This window comes from Pseudorasbora parva, chromosome 10, assembly GCF_024679245.1.
Source record: "Pseudorasbora parva isolate DD20220531a chromosome 10, ASM2467924v1, whole genome shotgun sequence".
Classification (NCBI taxonomy): domain Eukaryota; kingdom Metazoa; phylum Chordata; class Actinopteri; order Cypriniformes; family Gobionidae; genus Pseudorasbora; species Pseudorasbora parva.
In genome coordinates this window covers 2,150,483-2,158,265 of record NC_090181.1, presented here as the reverse complement: position 1 = coordinate 2,158,265, position 7,783 = coordinate 2,150,483, and positions in this window count along the sequence as shown.

Below are 7,783 nucleotides of genomic sequence, written 5' to 3'. Positions count from 1 at the left end.
GTTTTCTTCTCTGACATACTCCAGTTATTGTTAAAACACACCACATGTGCTTCTTGTGTGCATTTTGAGCGCTTTTGTGATATTATATTTATTTTGTCCATCAAAAGTGTGCTTTCGCTTTACACCGTGACTGCAGCTGCAGACCGAGAGCCTTACCTGTCTGAGTATTAAATACTAAACTAAACGAAAGTTTGTTATATTTTCTGGCTAGGTTACTTCATTTTTTATAATCATAACCATACTTTCACCCAAAATGAATAATCAAACCAAGTTTAAATTGCTAAAGTCTTCCACAGATATTTTTTATTCTTCGTTTTCTTCTCTGACATACTCCAGTTATTGTTAAAATACACTACACGTGCTTCTTGAGTGCATTTTAGGCACTTTTTGTGTGAAATCATATTTATTTTGTCCTTTAAAAGTGTGCTTTCACTTTAATTGAGCGTCAGGATCGTCAGCAGCGCAGCAAAAATAGGCTCGCAGCCGAAACCCCGCTTCACTGCTGCTCACGCGACGCTCCTGCTTGACGCTCACGCGCTGCTCCTGCTCCCGGTGTGAATGCACTCAATGATTAACATGGGGCCCGAAAAAAATACGCGCTGCTCACGCGCCGGTCATGCTTGCGGTGTGAAACAGCCGTTAGACTCCAAATTGTCCAAAGATTCCCTGCAAAATATTAATAGTTAGTCTGTATTCAGAAAAAAGAGATTTAATTTGAAAAATCAGTAGTAACCGCTCACTTACGATGCTTTGGGGGGATTTATAAATCCATCCTTGTCTTTTAGGTCAACTATAGTTAGATTGTTAGTTGTCTTAGATGGTGTGAAACTGGTAGTTGGACTGTTAGTTGTCTTAGATGGTGATAAACTGGTAGTTGGGCTTTTAGTTGTCTCAGTCGGTGTTAAACGGGTAGTTGGGCTGTTAGTTGTCTTAGATGGTGTTAAACTGGTAGCTGGACTGTTAGTCGTCTCAGATTTGTCAGTAGTTGTGTGTGACAGTGGTGTGACAATAGTTACTTTTTCATCAACACAGATGGCACACATCCATTCTATTCCGTTAAATTGCACAACGTATTTGCTGCCTTCTTACCCTTCAGAACAAAGAAATTGAGATTGAGTTTAATTATATATCTGTGCATTTGCATCTCACAGATTAATGTTATCCCAATATATTGTTATTTTAATTTATAAACTATAATTTCAGCATGCAAGTAAGTTATAGTTCACATATTCATTATTGGCACACTCCAGCTATAATATTGAGTCCTACTTACCTCTGCATGTATTATTGTCATATGTGGCGTTTTCACATGTCTCATTAGGATGAACAGAAGGGATTTTCAGACAACTTCAAGAGACAATGACAACACATAATTCAACATAATTATCAAATCATACTGTCACTGTATGATTTAAAAGTAACATTAACATTTCTGTATGAAGTATTCATCAAAGACAACCAGGAATGCAATAAAAGAATAACCAAATAATAAAACACAAGAGAGCTAAAGAGGCCATGTTGGTCCCGATGAGGAAAATAAATCACTAAGTGTTTTTTTTTTGCTACTGTATTGATCATGATAATGCCATCGCTGATTTTAACAAGGCAATAGTCCTCAGCGAATCAGTCCTCTGATGACCTGAAAGAGACAAGACAGGGTGCACAGCTCTACAGATGGAAGGGATGGTTTTACCAGACCGGGAAAAAAACAAACTTTCGTTTGAAAAAAAGCACTTCTGTGGATGTAAAAAGGCCGTCAAAGGAGTCCAATTCTTGAATGACTGATAAATATGATGGAGCATTGTAGTTGTTATATTCCATCAACCGAGTGGCTGAGTAGTTCATTATGCCAGCCACACAAACTTCACGTACAGTCTTGTTCAAAATAATAGCAGTACAATGTGACTAACCAGAATAATCAAGGTTTTTCGTATATTTTTTATTGCTACGTGGCAAACAAGTTACCAGTAGGTTCAGTAGATTGTCAGAAAACAAACAAGACCCAGCATTCATGATATGCACGCTCTTAAGGCTGTGCAATTGGGCAATTAGTTGAAAGGGGTGTGTTCAAAAAAATAGCAGTGTCTACCTTTGACTGTACAAACTCAAAACTATTTTGTACATTTTTTTTTCTGGGATTTAGCAATCCTGTGAATCACTAAACTAATATTTAGTTGTATGACCACAGTTTTTTAAAACTGCTTGACATCTGTGTGGCATGGAGTCAACCAACTTGTGGCACCTCTCAGCTGTTATTCCACTCCATGATTCTTTAACAACATTCCACAATTCATTCACATTTCTTGGTTTTGCTTCAGAAACAGCATTTTTGATATCACCCCACAAGTTCTCAATTGGATTAAGGTCTGGAGATTGGGCTGGCCACTCCATAACATTAATTTTGTTGGTTTGGAACCAAGACTTTGCCCGTTTACTAGTGTGTTTTGGGTCATTGTCTTGTTGGAACAACCGTTTCAAGGGCATGTCCTCTTCAGCATAGGGCAACATGACCTCTTCAAGTATTTTAACATATGCAAACTGATCCATGATCCCTGGTATGCGATAAATAGGCCCAACACCATAGTAGGAGAAACATGCCCATATCATGATGCTTGCACCTCCATGCTTCACTGTCTTCACTGTGTACTGTGGCTTGAATTCAGAGTTTGGGGGTCGTCTCACAAACTGCCTGTGGCCCTTGGACCCAAAAAGAACAATTTTACTCTCATCAGTCCACAAAATGTTCCTCCATTTCTCTTTAGGCCAGTTGATGTGTTCTTTGGCAAATTGTAACCTCTTCTGCACATGCCTTTTTTTTAACAGAGGGACTTTGCGGGGGATTCTTGAAAATAGATTAGCTTCACACAGACGTCTTCTAACTGTCACAGTACTTACAGGTAACTCCAGACTGTCTTTGATCATCCTGGAGGTGATCATTGGCTGAGCCTTTGCCATTCTGGTTATTCTTCTATCCATTTTGATGGTTGTCTTCCGTTTTCTTCCACGTCTCTCTGGTTTTGCTCTCCATTTTAAGGCATTGGAGATCATTTTAGCTGAACAGCCTATCATTTTTTGCACCTCTTTATAGGTTTTCCCCTCTCTAATCAACTTTTTAATCAAAGTACGCTGTTCTTCTGAACAATGTCTTGAACGACCCATTTTCCTCAGCTTTCAAATGCATGTTCAACAAGTGTTGGCTTCATCCTTAAATAGGGGCCACCTGATTCACACCTGTTTCTTCACAAAATTGATGACCTCAGTGATTGAATGCCACACTGCTATTTTTTTTAACACACCCCTTTCAACTAATTCAACTAATTGCCCAATTGCACAGCCTTAAGAGCGTGCATATCATGAATGCTGGGTCTCATTTGTTTTCTGAGAATCTACTGAACCTACTGGTAACTTGTTTGCCACGTAGCAATAAAAAATATACTAAAAACCTTGATTATTCTGGTTAGTCACATTGTACTGCTATTATTTTGAACAAGACTGTATGTCATCAAGCACCAACCACAGAGGCAATATGAATTCGTACATATTTAGGTTTCAGAGCCATAGAGACATATTGGAAAATCTGATGCTCTCATCGGTTTGATGGTGTTTCTGCTGCAAACATGCAACGATGTATTCCAGGTATCCTGAGAGTATTTTTTTTTTTTTTTTTTTTTCATACTCTGTTACGATTAAAGTTAGTGATAGGTTTACTAACTGCTCTCGCGTGATGTAACGGTGTATGTTAAATCAAAAACACATAATTTGTTGCAGACTGATGCGTCGGACAGGGGGTTGTGCGCAGTACTGACCCAGGAGGTGGAGGGGGGAGAGCGGCCGGTGCTGTACATTAGCCGCAAGCTCTCTAAGAGAGAGGCTAAGTACAGCACCATCGAAAAAGAGTGCCTTGCCATCAGGTGGGCCGCTCTCACCCTCCGCTATTACCTCCTGGGGCGGGAGTTCACCCTCTTTTCGGACCACGCTCCTCTCCAATGGCTCCACCGCATGAAGGAGACCAACGCACGGATCACCCGTTGGTATCTAGCTCTTCAGCCTTTTAAATTCAAGGTGGTCCACAGGCCGGGTGCTCAGATGACTTCCTCTCTTCCTCTCCAGTAATGGGGGGGGGGCTGCAGGCCGGACGGCTCCCCGGCCTGGGTCGGGCGGTGGGGGTATGTGGCAAGGGGGGCGTGGTTCAGCGAGGTCTGCCACGGGAGAGAGAGCCGCGGGACGAGCGGTAAGTGAGGGGGTTGGACGCAGATTGATAACACCTGTATCTTATTCCAGTAATGGGCGTGGGGAGAGGATAAAACGCCTGTGGAATCGGAAGCATGGGAGAGAGAGAGGGACTGCTGACGCTCCACCCTGAACCCCAGAGACACTGAGAATCGGAAACCGGAAGTGCCGCGAACCCGGAAGTGAACTGAGATAGTGAATGAAAGCCACACGCTGAAGTGTGCACGTTGTGTTTGAGTTATTGAAAATGAAAGAAAAGCGTCTGCAGTTACGCCGACCCCTTGTCCTCTTCCTTCCACAATACAAACTTTGTTACACAGTTTCTTATTACATTCTTGAGATAAAAAGTCCACAGTCCATGAAAAGAGAACGTTTAATCCGTTCACATATAAAGCTGTGCGGTTATGATCTGCAGCTCAGAGCTGCTGGAACAATGACATGCTTCTTTTGCATACATGAAAATCATTTAGGATGAATTTGTTTTATTATTTTTTTTATTTTATTTGGGATTTTACTGTAAATTTCAGTGTTCATTCATTTACATTCAGATATTGTTTATCAAGTCACATTTGTTCACAGATAACTATATAAATATTGCAAATAAACAATTGTATTCAGAAAGTATAACTTGGTCTTTTTTGACAATATTTTGATTATTTTACAATATATAGATTCATATTCTCGTACAGAAAATGATGTTTAGTTTGACAAAACTCAATAAATGTTTTTTGAGCTACTGAAAGTCCATCATGATTAAGAAATTGTATTATCTTCATTACAATCACTCGAGAGGTTCGTGGAAATATAGTCATTTGCTGATTCTGACACAGGGTTTGCGTGTCTTGTATTATCAGTAACCAAATATGTTCCACGTCCATGTGGATGAGTTTTGTTAATCTACTATAACAAATAACCATGCAAATATTTTCATCCACATGCGTGGGACTTTAGTTATATTCTAATGTAAATTTGTTTTCTAAAAGAGTTTCAGTTTTGTTGGTGTCGCTCTAATATCCATATGCTTAAACATACAGGACAGCAGGATGATTATAACACCTAATAAATCTAACATTAGTAATATTCAGCATAATTCAATCCTCCCACAATAACAAGCGGCTTCATTGATGATCATCACCGATATCTGTCATTTATTTTGAGTGATTTCAGTAAAGTTTTGTATGACCTTTATCACATTAAACAATTCTCACTCAATGAAAATTATAGGGTCATAATTTTATGTACAGAAATCACATTAAACAATTCTCACTCACTCACTCACTCACTCACTCACTCACTCACTCACTCACACACTCACTCACTCACTCACTCACACTCACTCACTCACACTCCCTCACTCACTCACTCACTCACTCATGAGTGTGAGAGTGAGTGAGTGAGAGTGAGTGTGTGAGTGTGAGTGAGTGAGTGAGTGAGTGAGTGAGTGAGTGAGTGAGTGAGTGAGTGAGAGTGAGTGAGTGAGAGCGAGTGAGAGTGTGTGTGAGTGAAGACGCTTCAAAAGGTTGAACACACAGTTTATCAGTTCCAGTTCTGGAGCATGTGAAACAGTTTAAATTCTGCAAGGCCACAAGAACCAGCCATACAAGATGGTCAGATTTGGAAAGATTATTTTGAGAACATCTTTACCTATCAAACGTCTCGGGTTATGTATATAACCCTTGTTCCCTGAGAGGGAACGAGCACTGCGTCAAAACAACGAATTTGGGGATGCTCCCTAAGCATCAACGCATCTGAAGTATGAATGAAACTAGTCCAATCCTGATTTGTCCTACGTCATGACGTAGATGTGGCGGCATACCCGGAAGCTATAAAGGGGAGCCCGGCGCATTGTAGCGTCAATTATCGCGATGAAGCAAAGCGCTCTCAGGCGATGCGCGGTGTGGTGACGAGACGCAGTGCTCGTTCCCGCTCAGGGATCAAGGGTTATACATAACCCGAGACATTCCCTATATCGAGGGTAACTTCGCACTGCATCAAAACGACGAATTTGGGGAACGAGTGCCCACTAGGCCACACCAAGGATACACCTGCCCTATTGTGAACTGGAGACCAGGCACAATTAGGACTGGAGTACCCTGCCGCCGGGTGTCGCAGGGAGGTGTAAGCTGTAAAACCTTATGAACGTGTGCTGAGTAGCCCAACCAGCCGCTTCACAGATGTCTTGCATTGGGACTCTGGAGAGAAGGGCCACCGAGGAGGCCATGCCCCTGGTAGAATGGGCTCTCAAGGCAATAGGTGAAGGCAGATTGCGCACCTGATATGCCAAAGCTATCGCCTGCACAATCCAATTACTAATAGTAGGGGTTGATGCAGGCAACCCTTTCTTGGGTGAGCCAAAACACACTAACAGCTGTAGCAAAACCCAAGCTAGACAATGGTGAAGCGTACTGATGTTTCCAAAAGCCTTTATTTATGTTCAGCCGTCAGCCTTGTTTTGAAACACAAATATATATTTCCTTTTGTTACACCGTTTCTTCGTGAAACACCGTAAGAGCTACAGGGCAGACAAATAAAATAAAATTAGCTCTTATAAACATACACATTTCACGAAATCCACATTAACCTTACAAATAGCAATTTATCAAATAAAACTTTCTGTGACGTTACCTCTCTCAGTATCAACAATGCTAAAGGCTTATGTTAGTATGACCTCACGTTAAAACACGAGGGGTAACAATACAGTGAAACATTTCTTCTCAGATCAATAGATTAACCACATATTACTAACATAAACATGAAACAAATCAACGCATAATACCTTGTTCCCGTTCCAGCTAGGTGCTTAAATATCCCTTTATTTATATGATTTCAGAGCGACATGCGATCTTCCTCCTTACTTCCGTGCGTATGTCTCAACAACAACAAAAACTAGTTACCCCCTTTAGATGCGAAATTAACGATCCACAAGGAGGCGCCAAATTTACACTTTCCTTAGGGTTAGTTACAACAGCTGGTCTGATTTCCTCCACTGAGCTGACTTTTCCAGATAAATCCTTAAGGCCCGAACCTGGCACAAAATGAACAGTCTCCCTTCTTCCACCGTCGCGTGAGGCGGGGGATGAAATGCCTGAAGAACCAAGGACCTGACCACACTGGACGGGACCTTAGGCACATAGCCTGGTCTAGGGTGCAGTATGGTTTTTCTCGTCCCGGGGCAAACTCCAAGCAGGTTGGCGTAATGGCCAAGGCTTGAAGATCCCCCACTCTCCTAAGAGAAGTGATGGCTAGGAGGAACGCCACTTTAAGTGTCAGATTCTTAGGTTCCGCTGCATCCAGTGGTTCAAAGGGGGCCTCGCCCAGACCTTCGAGAACCACGGCCAAATCCCATGTAGGAACTCTGGTACGCACTACATGCCTCATTCTCCGTGCCCCACGGAGGAAACGTACAACCAAATGGTGCCTACCCAAAGGCCAATCACCTAATGGAGTGTGGAAAGCTCCAATAGCTGCCACATACACCTTAAGTGTGGACGGGGTAAGCCCTGCAGAGAAACGATTTTGGAGGAACTCCAACACTGAAGGTGAGGATCAGGTG